The sequence below is a fragment of the Hydra viridissima genome, unplaced genomic scaffold (assembly GCF_058129835.1).
Source record: "Hydra viridissima isolate aposymbiotic clone 2 unplaced genomic scaffold, HvirCarnegie_v1 scaffold_4, whole genome shotgun sequence".
NCBI classification, from domain to species: Eukaryota; Metazoa; Cnidaria; class Hydrozoa; order Anthoathecata; family Hydridae; genus Hydra; species Hydra viridissima.
Window position 1 is genome coordinate 5,251,049 of NW_028324303.1, and position 23,006 is coordinate 5,274,054.

The 23,006-nt window shown below is 30.7% G+C and overlaps 1 pseudogene; it reads right to left on the reverse strand.

Moving 5' to 3' along the window:
• Positions 1-6,736: 6,736 nt before the first annotated feature.
• Positions 6,737-9,930, reverse strand: LOC149889515 (uncharacterized; annotated as a pseudogene).
• Positions 9,931-23,006: the final 13,076 nt, after the last annotated feature.

Here is a 23,006-nt window from a genome sequence, read left to right on the forward strand (position 1 = left end):
AAAAGAATAAAGTCTCTTAAATCGATTGTATTCAACAAACCACAAAATGAGTTTGAATTGACCAATCATGCGCTGTGACGGGTCACCAAGCAATTTACACACAACGTTGAAGGAAATCATCAAGATGCTTCCGCCTTTTTAGACTTGGCGAGAGAGGCAGTGATGAAAATATAATGAGAGAGATAATGAGGGAGAACAGAAATAAAAAAAAGTGAACATTGCTTTGACGTGCGAGATGATACGTGTGAGCATAGTCACTGGTGAGGAAATAACTCGAACTGCCACCTTTCCAACCAAATATGGAATTGTGTTGGAGGCTAGGCTTTTGGAAAAGTTGTATGACAGAGCGAAAAAACAAATCCTGGAGAACATGGTCAATTAGAGCAAGGAGGGATCGAATTGGAAAGTTTCTTCCATTTTGAAAATGGACATTAACATGATTGATTACAATCCCATTAACGCTTCGTCACACATCCCTCTGGACTCGTTTCTGGCGAGCAAAAAGGCAATTATCAACATGAAAAACAAATGACAATGAATGCTTTAAATGGTGTGTCACAAGAGCGCTGAATATGAAAGATGATCACTGCTATAGGATTGACAAAGAGCTCGTTGAAAAATCAAAAGAGTTGAATTGGGAAGAGATAAATTTTCCAGTCTCACTCCCTCAAATCGAAAAGTTTGAGAAAAACAATCCAGACATTAGCGTGAACGTTTTTGGAAGCATAAACAAATCCCCTTATCCTTTAAGAAAATCAAAATGTTTCGATGGAAAGCACCACATCAACTTGCTTCTCATTTCAAACGAAAAGACCAATCATTATTGCTTGATTAATAAATTTAGTCGATTTGCTTCCTCACAATCGTCAGCGCATCAGCACAAAACATATTATTGCAGAAATTGCTTGCATAGGATGAACAGCGAGGAAACGCTTTCCAAGCATTGGACTTACTGCCAAGATCACAGCTCTGTCAGAATCAAACTTCCTGAAAAAAATTAAACCATGAGGTTCATCCATTAAGAAGGATCAATGAGAGTTCCGCTTAGGGTTTATGCCGACTTTGAAAGTTTCATCACTCCGATCAATACGTGAGATCCTGATAAGTGCGATAAAAACCAGTCTTACACCAAGCAGTACCAAAAACACATTCCGAGTTCGTTCTGTTACTTCATCAAATGCTTTGACGAAACCATTTATGAAGGAAAGCCTGTGACGTTTAGGGCATCAAGCAAAACTGACGACGTGGCCAAAATATTTTTGGAGATGCTTGAAAATGATATCAAGGAGATTTTCAAGAGGATTAAATTTAAAAAAGATATGGTCATGACCAACGAAGATAAAAAGAATTTTAATTCTGCAAAAGTGAGCCTTATTTACGAGGAAGGTCTCGGGAATGATAAAGTACGCGATTACTGCCACAACACGGGAAAGTACAGAGGAGCTGCTCACAACAGTTGGAACACAAAATATCAAATGCCAAAATTCTTCCCTGTTGCGTTTCACAATTTATCCGGTTACGACAGTCACTTGTTCAACAAGAAGTTTTCAGGTGGAAAATTAAACTGCATCTCCAACAACGAGGAAAACTACATCAGATTTTCAAAAGAAACTAAAGTGAATGAGTTTGTTAAAGGTGGAAAGGTCATTAAAGTGAAACGAGAATTAAGATTTATTGACAGTTTCAGATTCACGGCTTCCAGTTTGGACAGCTTATCCAAAAATTTAACCAAAGACCATTGCAAAACATTGGCAAATATTATTCCGGAAAGCAGTTTGATCTGTTGCTCAGAAAAAGCATGTACCCTTACGATTGGATGGACTCGATCGAGAAGCTTTCTGAAACGCAATTACCGCCCAAAGAGTCGTTCTTCTCCAAACTCAGCGACGAGAGAATAAGCGATTAAAATTACTCACACGCCAAAACGGTTTGGGAAAAGTTTCATTGCAAAACGTTCAGATATGACCACGACTTGTACAACGTGTCTGACGTTCTGATGCTGGTTGATGTCTTTGAGAATTTCAGAGACGTTTGCATGAAAAACTACAAGTTTGATCCTGCCTGGTATTACACGTCACCCGAATTAGCATGGGACGCCGCGCTTAAAATGACAAAAATAGAGTTGGAGCGTCTGAGTGATTACGACATGGCGCTGATGATCAAGAACGAAATCCGAGAAGGGATCAGCATGATACAGAACCAACTTGAAACTTCAAACAATAAATACATGGGAGATTCGTTTGACCCAAATAAAGAGTCCACGTTCATCCAGTACTTTGACGTTAACAATTTGTACGGCTGGGCCATGAGCAAACCTCTGCTCACTCACGGGTTTGAAAGGATGAGCGAAAACGAGCTCTCCCATTGGAAATCTTTGCCGTGCATATTAGAAGTCGATTTGGATTACCCTGAAAGTCTTCATGAAGAATGACGATTAACAAATTGAACAAGCTCGTTCCAAACTTGAACAATAAAAAGAAATATGTCATCCATTATGAAAATCTCAAACTGTACGAGCGATTGGAATGAAAATAGCAAAGGTGCACATAGGTATCAAATTTAAGGAACGAGATTAGCTGAAAGAGTACATCAATCACAACACCAATTTAAGAACTCAAGCAACCAACGACTTTGAAAAAGACTTTTTCAAACTGATGAACAATTCGGTGTTTGGAAAAACCATGGAAAATATTGAAAATCGTGTGGACGTAAGACTATTAACGAAAAAGGAAGAAGCCAAGAAATTAGCTTCCAAACCTTATTACGAAAGTCGCACCATTTTCGATGAAAGCTTGATCGCCTTTCACATGAAAAGAACAAAGCTGGTTTAAAACAAACCCATTTATTTGGGCATGTGCATCTTGGATTTGAGCAAAACGTTAATGTACGAATTCCATTACAATTACATTAGGAACATGTGCTCCGATCGTGCAAAGTTGCTGCTAACCGACACGGACTCCCTCATTTACGAAATCGAAACGAATGATTTTTACAAAGACATTTCTGATGATGTGATGAGCAAGTTGATATAAGCGAATTTGACAAAAATTATACCTCCATTAAAAGCGTCGGTTTCAAGGCAGGTGTCTACAAAAAGGTCGTTGGAGTGTTTAAGGACGAAGTCGCAGGTAAGCTGATTAAAGAATTTGTTAGACTACGGTCCAAATTGTACTCTTACAAACTCCACAAAAAAGATTACAAAAAATGCAAAGGGGTCAAGAAAAATGTCGTCCAAAAATACATCACACACGAAGATTACAAAAAATGCTTAATGACTAAAAATGAACAGCTCATGAAAATGAACATCATCCGATCCCATTTACACGAACTTTACACGGAAGAAATTAGCCCTTTAACTACCGCTAAATAAATTGCGCCGACTATTTCCGGCGCTTGAAAATAAAAATAATAGCATGCCGGAATTTTCCGGCAGCGTTACATAGACTTTCTTATCATATTGGATTTATATTGCGGGTTTATTTTAATACGTTTTCAAAAATGTCGATCAATTAAAAAGTTTACTCTTTGCAAGAGGTAATAAATTACTTTAGTAGTGTTGATTGTGACGATGATGACGAAGACAGTGGAGAAGATATTAGTGATGGTTCTCACGATGAGATTGAATCAAATATTAGCAATTTTAAGGAAGATTGTACTAATGTTGAAGATCGTGCTATTCTATTTGTAGACAACGAGAATATCAAAGAAATGTTGAAAGTCCTTTAGATTATCATATAGAAAATAAAGACCAAGTCAGCAACCTTTGGACTTGTTACAAACTTTTTTACAGTACATGGAAGCCTGTAAATGGTGAATTACCAACACAACATCAGTTCCTAGGTCAACCTGGTTTTAATGTTGAGATTTCTGACTCTAGACCAATAAAATATTACCAATTATTTGTTACTGATGATTTATTACACCATTTGGTTGTTCAAACTAATCTTTTTGCTCAACAATTTATTGAAACGCGCAGAAATATACCAAAACATTCCTATGTTCGTTTTTGGAACCCAACAACTCTCTCTGAAAAGAAAAAGTTTCTAGGTTTGATCTTGACTATGGGTTTAGTTTATTAACCTGCAACACATTTTTATTGGTCAACTGATAAAATATTTCAAACACTTGTGTTTAATACAGTTATGTCTCGTAATTTTTTGAAAAATTTCAAAGTGTTTATACTCCAAATCAATGTATTGCAGTAGATGAGTCATTGTTACTATGGAAAGGTAGACTACTCTTCAAACAATATCTTCCTCTTGAAAGAGCCAGATTTGGAATAAAACTGCCAATGTGAAGACTCTGGATACATGTACCGTTTCAGAATTTATACCGGAAAACAAACTCCAACTGATGCTATTGATATTCAACTACCAGAAGAATGTAAAAGCTTTAATGATACTGAAAAAATTTTTCTATACATGATGTTGCCACTTTTGAATAAAGGTTATACTATTTATTGTTGCCACTTTTGAATAAAGGTTACACTCTTTCTACACCACTATGGAACAACAGCATGTGGAACAATTCGATCAAATCGCATTCCACTAGTTGTAAAAAATGCAAATGTTCTGACTAATGAAACTTCTGCATTTCGCTTTGGCCCACTTTTATGCTTAAAGTACAAAGATAAAAATGATGTTTATATGCTCAGTAGTCAACATGATGAAACTGTATCTCCAGTAAAAAGATGTAGAGTACAACTATAATATGGGTTCTCTCCTTTTTTAATAAACACAAAACCAAGATGTATTGTAGAGTACAACTATAATATGGGTTCAGTTGAAAACACGATAAAATGTTAAAACCTTATTCAATTGCAAAAAAAAGTATGAAATGTTTTAAAAAATTAACACTTCATTTGCTGCATATTGCCTTGTTAAATAGTTACATCTTATACAAGAAAAACTATCCCGACATTAACTCTTAAAGTTTCAATATGATGTTGCTGCATCTTTGGTATTTGATGGTAACAACTCAGTTGATTTTATAAAAGAAAGAGAAAACGGGGATGCTCCATCAAGACTTAAAGAGAGATATTTTCCTGACACCTTAGTTCCTACTGCAACATGAAAAAAACCACAGGCAAGATGCCGTGTATATTCTAGAAAAAGTGTTCGAAGAGATGTCAAGACCATTTGCCCTTTATGTCCAGGCAAACCGGGCCTTTATGCGTCACCATGTTTTAAATCATGGCATACTGAAATAGAGTATGGAGATTAACTAGGAAACAACTAGCTTTTCATACTAATAACAAACATCTTGAAGCAGTGTTCTTATATTATGTGTATCTATTAATTGTAAAAATTGTGTTTTGTTTTTAAATTGTAAAAAATTTAAGAAATAAAATGTTTTAAGTTCGTTGTTTTTATTTAATTGAACTAGTTAAGTTCATATAACAATGTAACTTTATGATATTATTTTAATAAAAAATAGTAAATGTTTTTTCTTATTTTATTATATTTGCGACATCAACCTTTTTTACATATAAATAATAGTCATGTTATTTTGCTAAAAAAAGAAAATGTTAAATACAGTATATTTTTTAACTACGTAAACTGAACTGCCTATTTTAAAAAAAGTTTTCGCATTAAAATTTCAGTTATTAATAATCGTTATTAAAATATTAAAACTTGTAAATGAGAATTAAAGTTTACAACAATGCACCATTCGTAAACAAAATATTTTACAGAATTTCTACAAAATTACACTAATTTTACGGAAGATTTAACCGGTAAACTTAATGGTATAAATGATTTTTTATTATCGGCCGCTTTTGGTAGTTATAGGGTTAAGAAAGTCGCAGACGACGATAAAAGAGTCATCCTTGAGGACGGAATGAGCACACGTCTTATCACATAGCCTGCATTTTACTTTTGATAAGTCACATGAGTTTTTTAAGAAAAACTTCCATACAATACTTTCATTTTTCTATGACATTATTAATTTAACAATTATTATTGATTTAATAGCTGAAAGTGAAAATAAAATGATTAACTTAAAAATATATCTTACAAAATAATAATAAAACAAAATTCATAATAAATTTGAATGCAGTAAAAAACCTTGAAATAAATAAGTTAAACATAAAGAAATTTAAAAACTTACTTTTAGTTATTTTAATTGTGTTAAATCGCGAGGTTAGAATTATTTTGTTCTAACTCCATGTTTTTCCGAACTGAGAAAATCAAGTTCAAAGTTTTAAAAGGACCTGATGACCACTTTAACATAAAAAACGTGAACAAAACAGATTCATATCAATTTCTCATACTTGTTACCACGGTTTAAAAGTAAATACTTCAAAAGATTTAATGTGCAGGTGTCTGAATTACTACACCCTGATTTGGAGATAGAACAATGTAATACACACTTATTTTATAAAATACAATATTATTTTGTTCTATCTCCATTTTTTGTGTAAAAACATGATACAAACTAGTATTTTTTATATATATTGTGGCAAGGTAAAGTACTGTTAGGTACATCTCTGTTTTATTGGAATAAAATCTTACTTTACTCTAGTGAAAAAACTTTATAAATGCACTATTTATAAAGTTTAATTATCTAAAGTATGTACCAAGATTTTTACAAAAAAATAAAACTTTGGTTGAAATAAATTCCAAGAACATATGATCCAAAATACATTTCACAGTGAAATGAATCTCAAATATTAAATTCAGCAAGGTAAATACATCTGGTGAATTCATTAAAAACATTAATTTCAATAGAAGCTTATTTAACACCATAACATAAACATAAAACATAAATATTTTGACATTAAAATTAAATAATTTAAAATACTATTATAAAATGCTATGTCTACAGCAGGCATATACATGAACATATTTTGAAGGTCCTTGGTTTTATCATTAGAAACTTGAGCACACTGGCTCAAGGCAGAAGCAATTTGTGCAACTGCAAGAACTCTTACCACAGCTAATGAAGATCGTGGATTGTTAGGAAGACACTTATTTTTGCTTCTGAACAAACGTCAGTAAATGACTTTCTGTAGTATACATGATCTGAAACTTCGCCATGTATACCAGATGCTTTATCTGGGTATAGGGAAAAGGATTATATTTGAAACAGCCTGCAATAGCTGAAAATTGCCTTACATCCAATTTTTTTCATTTGGTAGGCAGCAAAAAGATTTCTACTTTGAATATCAGCAATTTCTCTGATTAAACCAAGTGTAATGAATATTTCAAGAGGAGTTAGTGCTCTGTCAGTTTGACTATTTATGTTGTCAACCTCTTGTATACTAGAATGCCCCGATTTACAAAACTTTAGCTCAATTACCCTATTTTTTGGCTAACGTATCAAAAACTCACGTAAGGCAATGGACAAGTGACTATTTCTGTTTTGAGGCATGTAGGAATCAAACCATACTTTGAGTTTATTAACATCTGGATGGTCAGCAACTATCTCTAGCAAGCATGTACTTGCAAGGTAATACCCTGCATGACCCGAAATGACTTTGAGTCCTTTTTTATTCTCCTTTTTTATTCTCTTTTTCTATTTTTATATGGTTAACCAGAATGTCTCAGCTGCTTTCTCACATTCTGTATCCAAGTTTTAGGTGCTAACTTTCGTTTCCTAGTTCAGCCTCCATGTGGGGGCAGACGACGAGCTGGTGCCATTACAGGTTTGTTATTATAGCCATTGCACAGCCAAGAACAGTCAGATCATTTTCTAAAAAAAAACAAAACATATACATAATAATAAACAAACAACAATACCACCCAAACCATGAACAATATATATTAGAAAGTTCAAATGTAATAATTTTGATCCATGAAAAATAAAACTTTATATATATATATATATATATATATATATATATATATATATATATATATATATATATTTTACCTTCAACGTTTTGTTGCAGTTTTTCAAGAAAAAAAATTCCGCGGTCGCCATTTTGATTTAAATGACTTTCAAAGAAAATAAGGATTAAGCGGAGATAGCACATTATACTTTTAATTTTTCAACTGCTTTAAGGAGGTAGAACAAAATGCATTGTCAGGTATAATAGGAAAAAGTTTATTTTTTACTGATTTGGCAGTAAAAAATGAATATTTTAACTATAAGAAGAAAAAAAAAAGATCAAACTCTATTTTTTTGATTTGTGGAGATAGAACAAAGTAATTCTAACCTTGCGAAACTACAACAATTTAAAATAATTATTTGATTTTACTTTAATGAAAATTTATAATAAAAGTTGTGAAAACTTTTTTGAAAAAGAGTTTTTTATTTATCAAATTAAATAAGACTATTTTTTAAGAGTTGATCTCTCATTGGTGTAATAATATACGCAAAAGGCATTTATAAAAAATAAATTAATCAAGTCAGAAACTAAACCAGAGCTGAAAACAGTGGCTTCCGCCTCCCGTTTGGCGGCAGCAGCCAGAACTTATTTTTAGAAGCAGAATGTTTTGAAAGCCGCCGCCAATTGGGAGGCGGAAGCCACTGGCAGTCGCCGTCAGAAGATGTTTTGGAGGCATGATGATTTGGAGTCCGCCCTCAGTGGCTTTCGCCTCCCAACTAGCGCCGAAAGCCATACTGAAGTTGGTATTTTAGTCTCCTGCCGCCAGAAGAAATGAAAACAAAGATTTTTGCCATATTGTCAATAAAGGAAAAGGAGCAGGAGTATTTGATTGCTCATAAGCTCTCGATTTTTAAAAGTGATAAAGAATTTGTTAAAACAATCAATAGCAAGGGAAAAAACAGCTTGGTTGTGGTGTGAGGCTCTGCTGTTTAATTGTTAGAAAGTTGAAAGCCTTTTGTGCTCTTCGATGCGAAATAAGTATAAAACTTCGTTTTGTAAATAGGCATCTCAGACAGTTTCTTGGTTAAGAAAATTATTTAAACGGGTAGCGGTTCCACCAAGATCTTAAGAAAATGGGTGATCGTTATCAAGGACATTTTGAAAAACACATGATGGCAAACTATTGTCCAACAGTACTGTCCAACTTTCTTTTGTCAACTTGCATCAAGCAAGTTAAAAAAGAAAGAGCTCCAAGCAAAAGTTTCTTGCCAATTGAATATTTATGAGTAAGCGATTTGTTCGAAATCCTTTTCTAAATTAAAATTTACATTAAGTTTTCATAAATTTATAAAAAATTTGACTTAGATAGGATGATGTTCATGCTATAAATTGTTTATTTTAAACATGTTATTGACTTTTTTTCATATTTTAATTTTATAAAAAATAAAATCTTTCAAAATATACCCTAGAATTTCCAAATCAGTTTCAATTTTTTTTTTTTAAATTTTAGTTTACATTATTTACATGTCGTGATTTACATGTAATATAAATATATAAACTTGGAATCTGGAAGAAGATCATATTGATCTTGTCGCCAGAACTATATAAAAAATTACAATATAATTACAATATAACTTTTAGACAATATAATACAGTTTATAACAAAATATTATTCAAAAGATTTGAAAAATAGTTAGAATAACATCTAAAAAAAAATTTCAATATATTATCCGTTGAAAAAATAATATTCTTTAACTTATTTTTAATAATAGAAAAAGAGATAGATGAATTTAAATTAGGCTGGACAATTTTATTCCAGAGATGAGGTGCTCGATAATCTATACAAAACTTTTTAAGCTTTGTTTGACAAAAGGGTTCTTTTAAATAGTTTTTATTTCGCAAACTATATTTATTCTTTGCTTTAAAGGTAAATAGATCTTTAAAAACATTTAACACATGGTTGTTCACACAACAAAACGTAAAACATAAAGTATTATACAAGTTTAGTTCATAAACGTTTAATACATTCATATCTTTGAATAAAGATTTTGTGTTTAAAAAACGATTTTAAAAATATATTACTCGCATTGCATGTTTCTGATGGCGGTAAAGACGTTGCAACTTACTTTTACCTGTACTTCCCCAGGCAATATTTGCATAGCTTATATAGCTATGAATAAATGAGTAGTATAGTTGTTTTAAATTATTTTTATTTAAATAATTTCTGGCCCTATAGAGGATTCCAATACTTTTTGCAACTTTAGTTGATATATAATTAATATAAAGTCTACTTCATATTAATTATATATCAACTAAAGTTGCAAAATCTAATTCATCAATATAAAGTTTAGGTAAATTATTAGGTAAAAAACGTTTTTTTGTTGAGGAGTGGAAAAGGATCCACTTTGTTTTGTCAATGTTTAAGGTTAGTCTATTGCATTTAAACCAAGTAGAAATTTGTATAAGTTCTTTATTCATATTTAAAAAAAGTTTGCTAAGATCTTTGTTAGATAAAAATAAATTAGTATCATCTGCAAACATAATGCTCATTAGGTTCGAGGCCTTATTTAGATCGTTGATGTATACTAAAAAGAGAAGTGGACAAAGGATAGAACCCTGTGGAACACCACATTTTATTTCAATTAATTTTCTATTTTGAAGATTAATAGGAAGCAATTCTTCTCCGTGGTAGACGAATTGCTTTCTATTAGACAAGTAGCTTTTATACCATTTAATCAATTTACCAGTTATTCCGTAGAATTCAAGTTTTTTAAATAAGATATCATGATTGACTGTATCAAAAGCTTTTGATAAATCGACAAAAACGCCAAGTGTATATTGTGATCTAGCAAAAGAACTTGAGACTTCGCGTGTAAACTGAATAATGGCTTGTTTGGTTGAACAATTTTTTTTAAAGCCAAATTGATTTTTATATAGTAAATTATTTGAAATCAGGTAGTTGTATGTTTTTTCGAAGATGATTTTTTCTAAAATTTTCGAAAACGTAGGAAGGATAGAAATAGGACGATAATTATTGATGTTTGATTTTTCTCCACCTTTATGAATAGGAATAACTTTGGCAATTTTTAATAGATCAGGGAAAACCCCTTGTTGTAAAGATATTTTAAAAACTTTAAATAGAATACCGCTTAAACTTTTATAGCTTATAATTATGTTCCCGTTTATTCCATCCGCACCGAGTGCTTTGTTTCTTTTTAGGGATTTGAAGGCTCTTTCAAACTCTTCAATTGTTAAATCTAGGGATAAGCCATGGGGAGAAAGTAAATTATTTGGAGTTGTCAAAAAATCATTAAAGGAAATATTTGTAGGAGGAATCCTATAAGCCAAACTGCTTCCAATATCCGTAAAGTATTTATTAAATTCTTTTGCTATTTCATTTGGATCATAAACACAAACATTGTTTATTTAAATCATTTTCGGAAGGAAATTTAAACAAGTTTTCTGTTTTCCCGTTATTTCTTTCAATATTTTCCATATTTGTTTTGAGTCATTTTTATATTTGGTAATTAGATTATAGTAATAATTTTTTTTCATGTTTTTACGAATTTTTTCAAATAGAGTTTTGTAGTTTTTATATATGCGTAAATTAGCATGGGATTTTGTTTTTAAATATTTTATATACAATTTTTGTTTAATTTTTGAAGATTTTTTAAGACCCTTGGTAATCCAAGGACTATTTAAGGTTTTTGGTTTTAAGTTATTTCGGAGACGGGAAAATTTGCATCATAAACCGAGAAAAATGTATTAAAAAACTTATTATAGATTATATTTATGTCTTCATTAAAATTTATATCCTTCCAGTTTAACAATGATAATTGATATTTAAACGTTTCTAATTTTTTTTTGCTGAAAATACGTTTTCTTATAGTTTGACTTTTATTAGAGTTAGGAGTTGAAATGGCGTTGATTGTTAGAAAAATGGGAAAATGGTATAATATATCTGATTTTATAATGCCTTTTTGCATGTCATTGTCATATACATCTGTTGTTAAAATATTGTCTATTAGGGTGGCTGAGTTTTTTGTTATTCGAGTAGGCTGGTTGATAAGCGGTATTGCTCCTGATACAAATATTTCATCATAAAATCTTCTAATTTTTCTGTTTTCGCAATAGCGTAAGCAATCCATATTTAAATCGCCAATTACAAAGTTTTTTTTTTTCTTTGTTACCTTTATGAAAAATATTGTGCTTTAAGTAAAAGCTTAAGTTTTCTGACGCACCACCAGGTGGCCTATAACAACAACTTAGAAGAATGCTTTTGGTCTTTAACTTTTCGCTTTTATTGTTTAAAATTTCAATTGTCACGATTTCTTTATCGTCATCAGAAACGCACAAATCATTCCTAATGTTATGTGCAATGTTTAGTTTTACGTAAATCAGAATTCCTCCACCGCGTTTATTCAATTTTCTTTCTAATAAAATTGCTTCAAAACCAGGAAGATTGAAAATAGAGTTATTATTAAGCTCATTTTGTGAACACCAAGTTTCCGTTAAACAAATAATATCAAAATAGTTTTTAGTTTCATCTATAAAATGCCGATGATTTTCAAAATTTTTGTTTACACTTCTTATGTTTATGTCGACAATTCCGATTTTTTGTTTTCATCGCCATTTTTAGAAAGAAATTCTTTTAAATCACAAGCATAATGATAAAAGCAATCTATTTTTAAGTCATTAAAATAATTACTATCTGGATCTGTGTTTTCATCAGATCCAATGTGTTTGTTTCTAAAGTTGAAAATAAGTGATTCATAGTCATTCATTTTATATTTTTGTTGTTACCATTTTTTGTGTACTAAATAAATAAGATTTAAAAGAATTTCTTATACTTCTGAGGCGCGCGTTACAAGTTTGGTACATATAACTTTAGCAAACTTAACCTCCGCTCGAAGTTCTTTTGCTTTCGTAAATGGAAGTCGTATTTTTTCGATTGTGTAATTGCTATAGTCTTCGTTTAGATATATTTTTTCGTTCCATAGTTTTCTTTTTTTATATTCATTTAAAACGATTTCTCTGTCTTTATAGTTAAGTAACTTCACCACGATAGTTCTTCTTCTTTTTCCAGATTCGTTCTTCTTTCCAGTTCTGTGTGCTCTTTCAATTGCAATGTTGTTTTTAAATCCAAGTTTCTCCTTTATAAACTCTTTGACCTTCAACTCGCTATCTTTCCACGTTTCTTCTTCTCTTTCGTCAAGGCCATCAAAACGAAGATTGTTGCGCCTACTCCTATCTTCTAATTCTGCTAATTTATCTTGAATAAATTTGGTGTACATTAGATTCTTGTTGTCTTTGTTATAACTATTGAGTTTTACTTTTAAGTCATTTGATTCCTTAACAACTTGTTCATAATATTCATTCTGAAAATTCATTGCTTTAGTAACTTCAGCGATTTCTCTCTTCAGTAAAGCATTTTTGTTTTTTAATTTTTCAATTTCGTTGTAGAATTTTTTTTCTAATTTATCAAATCTTTCTTCAAAGATTTTTAGTAGAGTACTTTCATGACATTCCAAAAGTTCTTTTACAGTTGTTAAAGATTTTGCCATTTTCGAATTATTTCAAAATAAAAAAAAAAAAAAAAGTGCTTCAATACAATCCAAAAATACTTCGGAAAAAATATGCTAAGTACCTAAAATTTTCAAAAATGAATTTAAATTCAGCGTATCAAAATAACAAGTGTCAAAAATAATGCAATAAATTTTTTGTTTGCCTGCGTTATTTCATAACAAAAATTAATTATTTTTCTGCACGTTTTAAGACAAGATTTAGAACTTGGGTTTTCTCCTAGATTCGATTTCAAAACAAGTGACATTAAATGGAATCCTTTTTTTTATTGCTTATATTATAATATAATTCAAGCTTGTTGGAAGACTAATACTATTTTGTCAATTTAAAACTTAAGACAGTAAATAAAAACTTTTTTTCGACACTCTCAAAATAGATACTTTAGACTTGATAAGTTTTTCCACCATCCTGATGATATTATACAAAATTTAGAAACGATAAAAAAAGACGTTCTTCAAGAAAAAAAAAAAAGCATAAAAGTATTTTTTAATGACCTCAAACACCACAACACTGTGATTGTTTTGATTGCGGTTTTTTTAATTACTACCTGTTTAGGACTAAATGTTTTCTTATAACACGGTCGTTTTATATTGATCCCCGGTGGACATTAATAATGCGCATGCGTTCACATGGATTTTTTATTTACTGTTGAAATTCCATGTTTTTTGAAGACGACAAAGATAGGCACACATTTTGAAACTATGATAATTTCTACATATTAATGTTGTTTTATCTCATTCAAAAGTTTTATAGACTTTTATAGAACCAAAGATTGAAGTAATATAAAAGAAACTCTGCATCCATTGCTTTTTTGTAAACTTTGACTGGCTATAAAAATCTATATGCATAAAAAGATTTTTTTTTCCACTAACTAGGCTAAACAGTTTTCAGTGACTCCAAAGACCTTCAAAACATCAGCTGAGATTAGTCGAAAATCATTCCAAGACGTCAAAAGCAACTCCACCAATCGCTAATAGAAAATGCAGGACCAACAAAAAAGGAAAAAATACAACAAGTAGCACTTATGCTCAATTCTTTTAATAAAAATGATAAAATTGATATTTTATAAAAGTCAAATCTCTCTCAAGTTGAAATTGAACCAGAAGATGTTGTGGCACTTAAAGCAGACTGTGGTTTACCTTGGGAAAAGATGAAAAAAGTGATAAGGTATATAATATTCTTTTAATAAAAATACATTTTTCATAAAACAACGATATTTTGAAATAAATATCGATGAAAATATTTTACCATATAGATAAAATATAAAGTATTATTTTTGTTAGTTTTTTTTTAATACTTGTTTGTTTTGTAGAAACAACTGTATGCAAACTAAAGAAGTTTTTTAGAAGCACTTAGCCTAATGAGACAATTAGTCCAAATATGCACATGTTAGAAAATCACATGGGAGTTTTTTTGAGCACATGGGGAGTGGGCCTTGGATTGTATTGGAAGCAAGGTGGCGAGAGTATACATGCAGGATTCAATAATATTGGGAGAATTTACTCAAGCATATCTGGTAAGCAAAAACAAGAATGTATAATAAGAGATCATTTTATAAGAAATAACTTAACTGCAACTCCATTAAAACCGCGATCATCCCTCGAAGAAAAAAAAACTATATGATAAAATTTAGAGTTATATGTACTATATATTTTATATATATATATATATATATATATATATATATATATATATATATATATATATATTAAAGTCATTTGTAATAAAATAATTATGCATCACAAAATTATATAGATTAAATTGTTTGTATATTTAATATTTTTGTATAAGGTATTTAAATATATCGAAATGTGTCGGCCCTATTGTACTTATTATTCTACCAATCGTAGAAAAGTAGCGAAATATTACTTAACTTTGTAGCTTCAAATATTTGTGAAAAAAAAAGGCTGATAAAAATACTACGCTATATAATATAGCTCAACTTTTGTTCTTTCGATTAATATATAACACTTTCTTAAAAAAACTGATCTTCGTAAGTTTTATGAAAGAGTAAGACTGGTAGTAAAATCCACGATAAAATCTCGGTTAACTTGGCAGGTGAGTTAAAGATTCATGTGTGATTTTTTTGGTTTTTATTTCTTATTGTTTGTACTTACTAAACTGTAAGTTAATAAAAATAATGTTTAATAACAAGTTTTATTATACTCTTATCGTGTATATCAAAGATTAAAAATACCTCCAAATGCTCCGTATTCGAGGTAAGTAAAATAACAGCTTTAGCTGCGCATTTTAACTTATGCGTAATGCGCTTTCGCACTATAAATGTCCATTACGAAACGACCGTGATTAATCAAGGACATGCCTTTTCATTATTTTCAAATGCTTCAGTTGGCAATGTTATTACAAGTTAAATGTAGTTATTTAGCTATCAGCAGAGTTTATTAAGACGGAAAAATTCTCGACTACAATTTTCTTTCGCAGCCATTGGCGTCCGCCTCCTAAAAATACGGAAATCTTGAAAATCGTTTTATAATATTACCCACCCAACATGAGACAACTTTAAGACGTATGTAACTTATCTTTAACTCTTCTAGACGTCTGCAGCTAGTTAGAGACGTGTTTATGACGGTTTACCACACCTCATTAAGACGTCTTCCGACAACCAGTTTAAGACCTCCGCAAGACATTTTAACAAGACGTCTTAAAGAATAACCAGTTTAAGACGTCCGCAAGACATCTTAACAAGACGTCTTACAGAATAACTAGTTTAAGACGTCCTTAACACATCTGAACAAGACGTCTAACAGAATAACCAGTTTAAGACCTCCGTAAGACATCTAAGCAAGACGTCTGTCGGAATAACCAGTGTAAGATGTCCGTCAGATATGTTAACAAGACGTCTTTCGGAATAACCATTTTAAGACGTCTTTAAGACATCTTAACAAGACGTCTGTTGCAACAACCAGTTTATGACGTCTTTATGAATAACCAGTTTAAGATGTCTTTCAGAATAATCAGTTTAAGACGTCTTTAACTTATCTTAACAAGAAATCTGTCAAAATAACCAGTTTAAGACGTCCGTAAGACATCTTAACGAGACTGCTGTCGAAACAATCAGTTTAAGACGTCTGTTCGAATAACCAGCTTAAGATATCTTTCAGAGTAACCAGTTTAAGACGTCTTTAACTTATCTTAACAAGACGTCTATCGGTACAGCTAGTTTAAGACGTCCGTAAGATATCTTAACAAGACGTCTATCGAAACAACCAGTTTAAGACATTCGTAAGACATCTTAACAAGACGTCTTTCGGAATAAAGAGTTTAAGACGTCTTTCGGAATAAACAATTTAAGACGTCTTTCGGAATAACCAGTTTAAGATGTCTTTAATCATGGACGTTTCCCACCCAACAACAAGTCGTCTTAAAGACAAATTTAAGACGACTTGAAATTGGTATTAAAGATGTCTTAAACTGGTCTCAAATGAAACACTCTAAGTCGTCTTATTTAAAACGTCTTAAAGTTGTCATATTTAACACCTATTAACGACGGCTTAAAAAGATGTGTGTAATATATATATATATATATATATATATATATATATATATATATATATATATATATATATATATATATATATATATATATATATATATATATATATACACACACACACACACACACACGTCTTTTTAAGCCGTCATTAATACGTGTTAAATAAGATAATATTAAGACGTTTTAGTTAAGGCGTATCATTTGAGACCAGTTTAAGCCGTCATTAATGCGTGTTAAATGAGACAACTTTAAGACGTTTTTAATAAGACGACTTACTGTGTTTCATTTGAGACCAGTTTAAGACAACTTTAAAATGTCTTAAATAAGGCAACTTGAAAACGTCTTAGATAAGACAACTTACTGTGTTTCATTTGAGACCAGTTTAAGTCATCTTTAAGACCAATTTGAAGACGTCTTCGATATGTCTTTAAGACGACTAGTTATTGGGTGGGTAATTGCCAAATTTTGAGTATTTAAACAAAACTATGAATTTGTCAGAGTTTTTTTTTTTCAAAAGTTATCAAATAAAATATTTTGGTACGATAAATTTTTTAAATTTTAAAATATTTTACAATTATTTTTCATTCGTATTTTTTTTTTTTATTTTATTACATAAACTTAAATAAAAATCAATTTAATCATCGAAACAAGTCATATTTACCTTGTCTTCAAAGAAAAGAATTAAAGTTTGGGTTGTGTTTTATATTCCATTTTAAAAAAAAAATGGACGAAACGAATAATACCATATAATGACGAAATTCATTAATATCAAGTTATTGAGTAGTATTTAACTTTTATTGATATACAGTGCGGAAATTCTTGATTTTTTTAATGTAATTGAATAAAACTTATTTAATAAACCGCTTGATATCAAATACTGGCTAAATATCAATTACTGAATAATAGAAAAATCTCTAAAGTAGATTATCTACTCCACGGCTTCTCAAAAAACCGTTGAAAACTTCATGACTAGCACTATTCCATACAAAACGAGGATCCAGTAAGAGAGCAGCAATGAAAGCATCACATTCAAAAAACCTTTGTGAACGTAAATTTAAAGCCTCTAGAAGTTTAGATGTTAACTTATTTTGTCCATCGGCAATCTTTTCTAAATTCATCACTATCCTTATCCATCGTAAAAAGAAGTCCGACATGGTATATTCTGATCTTTGAAAATTTTTCATTGCATAAAATATCGGCTCGAATGTTCTTGCATATTCCTCAATAAACTTCCAGGTTTCATCATTTAATCTTAGCTCTTCAAACTAAGCTAGTATCACACTACTTTTATAGCGGTGCGATACTAGTTTGGCATGTACTTTTGTATGGTGCAGTTTTCAACTCAAAAAAGTTCAAAATTTTTAAAGAATCTTTTTTTAAATTTTTGCTCAGAGAAAAGTTATTTGGTGTTAAGAAGAGCAACACCACATAATTAATTTTTTGAATGATGTTTATGAATTTCTAATGAGGCAAATGTATTATCTGGCCTCATAAGCATTATTTCAGCCACAGAAAATATTCAAAAATTATTTGGTAACTAATGGTAAATTCCATTGCCACTTGTTACAGAATGTAATAACTTTCAAAAAGCTAAAAAAAAAGAAACCTTCAAGTGAAAACATTGTTACAAATCGTTTCAGTTCAAAAAGTTAACATAAAGCAAGTTATGATTAATTTGACTCGATTGCCATAAGTAATATGTTATTTTCAAAAATTTTGAATTTTTTTAAGATAAAAACTGCACCACACAACAAAAGTGCAGGCCAAATTGAGGTAGTATCACAAAATTGGTAACTTAAAATGAATATAAGTAGTATAAACAATATAAATATATAAACTGTTTACCTTATCTCCAGATTTAACTAGATGGCACATCTCATTATTATTAGTTATGAATAGCTTTGCTTTTCTTCGAAAATTCGATTTATCAACACCATTTACTAGTAGTTTGTTTTTTAAAAAAATACATACGTCAATTAATTCAGTATGCGGCGTTTACTTTTTAATGATACACTGCATTTAAAAGTTTAAAAGAGAAAATTTTAATTTTATTCGTACGAAACGGAATCGCTTCTTAATTGATTTTCAAGAAACCACAATCTTTAAAGCGTTTAAAAGTAATGATAAAATACAACGCGGTCGAAAAACACTTATTGCCGCAAAATACATGTTTGCCGCAAAATATTCTAACTAGGGGATAAATACCTGGTGATGACCGTAAAAGTTTTATGAGATTTTTACTGGGGGAGTTAAAAAAACGTAGTAGTAAAAATTTTATAGCAAACTGCAAATTTCAACAAGTAAAAAAAAACTCCTTAGTATAATATTCGATTCGACGAATGCGCATTTTCCATTAAAAAAAAAAAAAAAAACCAATCTTCATAATTATTTTGATTATTGGAAAAAATTCAATTAAAACCGATTCTAATTTCTAAAATTTTAATGAGCATTTAAGAATATTGGGTTTGTCAAGAATTTTTAACAATATCTAATTAGTAAAATTAAGAATTTAATGTTATGGTTAAAAAGTGACAGTTTAAATTCAGCTGATGAGCGACATTTTCAAAAGTTTAAACTTTGATTTCATCAAAAACTGACAATTTATTTTGTAATAATTTTCGTGGAAAAGATTTTTTAGCCAATGGCATGGACATAAAATTTCCAACTTTTAACTCTTGTTTTGAATATAAAACTTCAAATTTTGTTGATACCTATAATAAAAAAAAAAACACTCTGACGAAATCATAATTTTTTTAAATAGCTTGACAATAAATTTCATATAAAACGCAATTTTAATTTCAATTTTTCAATACTTGAATCCAAATTATCATTAAATTGCTTTTTAATTTAAAAACAAACTTTTTAAAATTAACAAATAATTTAAAGATTGAATTTTTTTATATGAAAATTTTGCCTCCTTTGTCTTCAACTTCAGGGGGCGGGAGTCAAAAATTTCGCCTACAGTTTAGCGGTTGCAGCCAACTGGGAGGCAGAAACCACTGGGGGTGGCCTCCAAATTATCTTGCCTCCAAAATATCTTCGAACGGCGGCCGTCAATGGCTTTCGGCTCCCGATTGGCGGTGGCATAATTCCAAAACATTCGGCCTCCAAAACAAAGTTCTAACGGCGGCCTCCAATTAAGAGGCGGAAGCATAGGAGGTGGAAGCCAGAACAATCTGCAGGCAAAAAAAGTTAAGGGAAGCGACCGCCATTAGCTACGGAAGAAACGTGGAGGCGAGAAGATTTCTGCCGTTTATCATCTCTGAACTAAACAGTTAATGGGCATTTTGTTATAGTAATAAAAAGTGCATTTTTCATTATAATCTAAAAATAAGGGGTTATCCCTTATTAAAAGTTTGGGTTCTAACTTTTTATAGTATAACTATGTTTTCAGTTTTCGTATTCTTTCAAAGGATATATTTGACAATACAAGGGATTCCTTTGCATTGTCAAATATAAATTTATATTTTTTTCTCACATTTTCAATATACATGTTAAGGAAAGGTTACATAAATAACTGATTGATTAATGGTCATGGATATCATGTAATGAAATCAAAAATTATAAAACATGCTAAAAATATGTTGCTTCAATATTTTAATAAATGATTATTTTCTTCTTAGAAATGTACTTAATTATTTAATTTAATATTGCATTCGTTTTAAAGTGTCGTTATTGTTTCACCGATACCGATACCGATACTGATACCCAACAAAAGCAGTGATCCAGCCGATATTTGATACCGATTCCAATACTTCGGCGCAGCTCTATTTTTTGTCACTATCTGGTGTATTTAGTGGATGTATTTTCTAATGGGCTTTTTTATAACTGATTTGATAATTCAAAGCATTTTAAAATATTATTCAAACTTATAATTATCTTGCAAAATGCGGCCAGATATTTCATGTTTTCTTTTTTCATATTTTATATATTTAATTCATTTATAATAAAATACACAAAAAACCCCATTAGTTTTTGTCAAATAAAATTTAGTATATATATATATAGCTAGTTGATCATATTAGGTTAGTATTAAATACTAAGTCAATCTTGCGGTTTAAAATAATATGGCTTTGTTGAATTCGTTAAAACTACCACAAAGCATTGTTTCTTTATAGTATTTATATTCAATTTATGTGTAAGTCATTTATCCTAAACTGTACATATTTGTGTCGTTAAACAGAATCATTTATAAGCTGCAATAATAAAAAGGGGATGCGAAAGTAAAATAGTGCCATATATATATATTACGATATTAGTATCAATTGGACTCAGTGGCGTCGCTAGGTAACCAAAAGCCCTGGGGCAAATTTAAAAATGGCGCCCCCACTGCTATGTAAACTGATCAGGTTTTATCAAAAAAAATATGAAATATACAAACACTTTAAAAGTGCTGAGCCACTTAAAGGCTCACAAAAAATGCTTTCATTGGTTAAAACGCGTGATGAGGCCCACCCCAAGCAGCCAATTGCTTCCTAATTAACATCCCACCACCTGATATGAACCAGCATGGGTCACCCAAGGTTTTGTTTGAGTATTCAGAAGCAATGAGCAACGGACTTTCAAAATAATAATAACGACAAATAAAAAGTGCGTTAACGCGCGACAAAATAATTGTCGGCTTTAATTTGTTAATATTATTAATATATTCACTGACGACGTTAAAAGTAAAGCAAAAGGAAACAGAAACAAACTGATACGCTGCAAGTGTCGTTGGGGAATGACGCATATATCACTAGACGTCAAATTGTCAACCTACGGAAAGTATTTAAGAGAACTTCCTCGGCATAACTTTTGAATTTGACTTAATTGAGTTGTCATGATTAAAGTGGATTTGCAAGTTGCAACTTTTCATATTTAACTTGAAAATGGGAGAAATTTCCAAAAGATCAGTTGGATTGAGATTTCTTGTAAGGGTTTGAGGGTGCCCTCAGCTTGAGGGCCCCAGGACACTGATCGGCGTAGCACCTAGATTGCTTGGCTGCTGATAGCAGTAGAAACTAGGTTGCTAAGCTTAAAGCATAGCTCTATTGCTGTCATCTTTAATAAGAAAAATGAAGTTAATGTGACTGGTTAGATGAGCCCAAAAGTTTTCGACGAATCCGACTGACTTTTACATAACTTAATTTCTATTGTTTAAAACAATAAGTTTTTAAGAATGCGCAACTAGCATGGTTTACAAAAAAACAATAAGTTTGCTCGTCCATCACTTCAATGATTAAAGACATCTTAAACAGGTTATTCCGAAGGACGTCTTTTGAAGATGTCATAAAATCGTTTTAACTTATGAAGAGCGGTTTAGATCTGGACTTTTTCAATTTCTAGCTAAAGTGAACTTTGAATTATAAAACACGTGAAACAAATTTACAAAAAAAAAATGCTATCGTGTTTTTGAAAGGTGTGTTTAGGGCAGAAGCATTTTCGGATTTCCTCTATATAATACCAGCAATGACTTTTTGTGGTTATAATACGTATTTTGTTCTACACTCAAAAAACGCAGATATTCAGAGTGAGGACAATAAGAATGTAACAGTGACGCAATTAATGTTACTTATTATTTCGATATTGTGTAAATGGAGGTAGGTCTTTTTCAACTCTCAATTTTGTTTTCCTTAAAAAAATTTAGTTAAATTAATAAAAATTAATAATCTTTTCGATTTAAAAGATCAGCTGTATTTGACGGAGACGTTGTGCTAACAACACAATTTTTACTTAATTCAATAAAAGAAAATTCGGGGCAATGATAAGTACAAAAACAACCAATTTTATTACTAATTGCCACATATTATATTATGTAATTTAAATATCTTAAAAGCAATAAATTTTAATGAATATATCTTAATTTATTTATTTATCATAATTCATATAAAGTTCATATAAACACCTACTATAGGTTTTTCAGTTTTTTTTACAACTATGTCTTCTTTAAGTCGATTAAATTTAATTAGACTAAAAAATTTGTCGACTAGTTTTAGAGAGACCAAAACTAACCTAAACTCCCACCCTAAGGTGAAACGCTGTATGCACCAAAACAACTGATGATTATGGAAGTATAACCACAGTTACCCTCAATTTTTCTCCCAAAAAAACGGTATTGTTCTATGGGAAAAAAAGCGGTACCGCTACTGATGCAGCTGG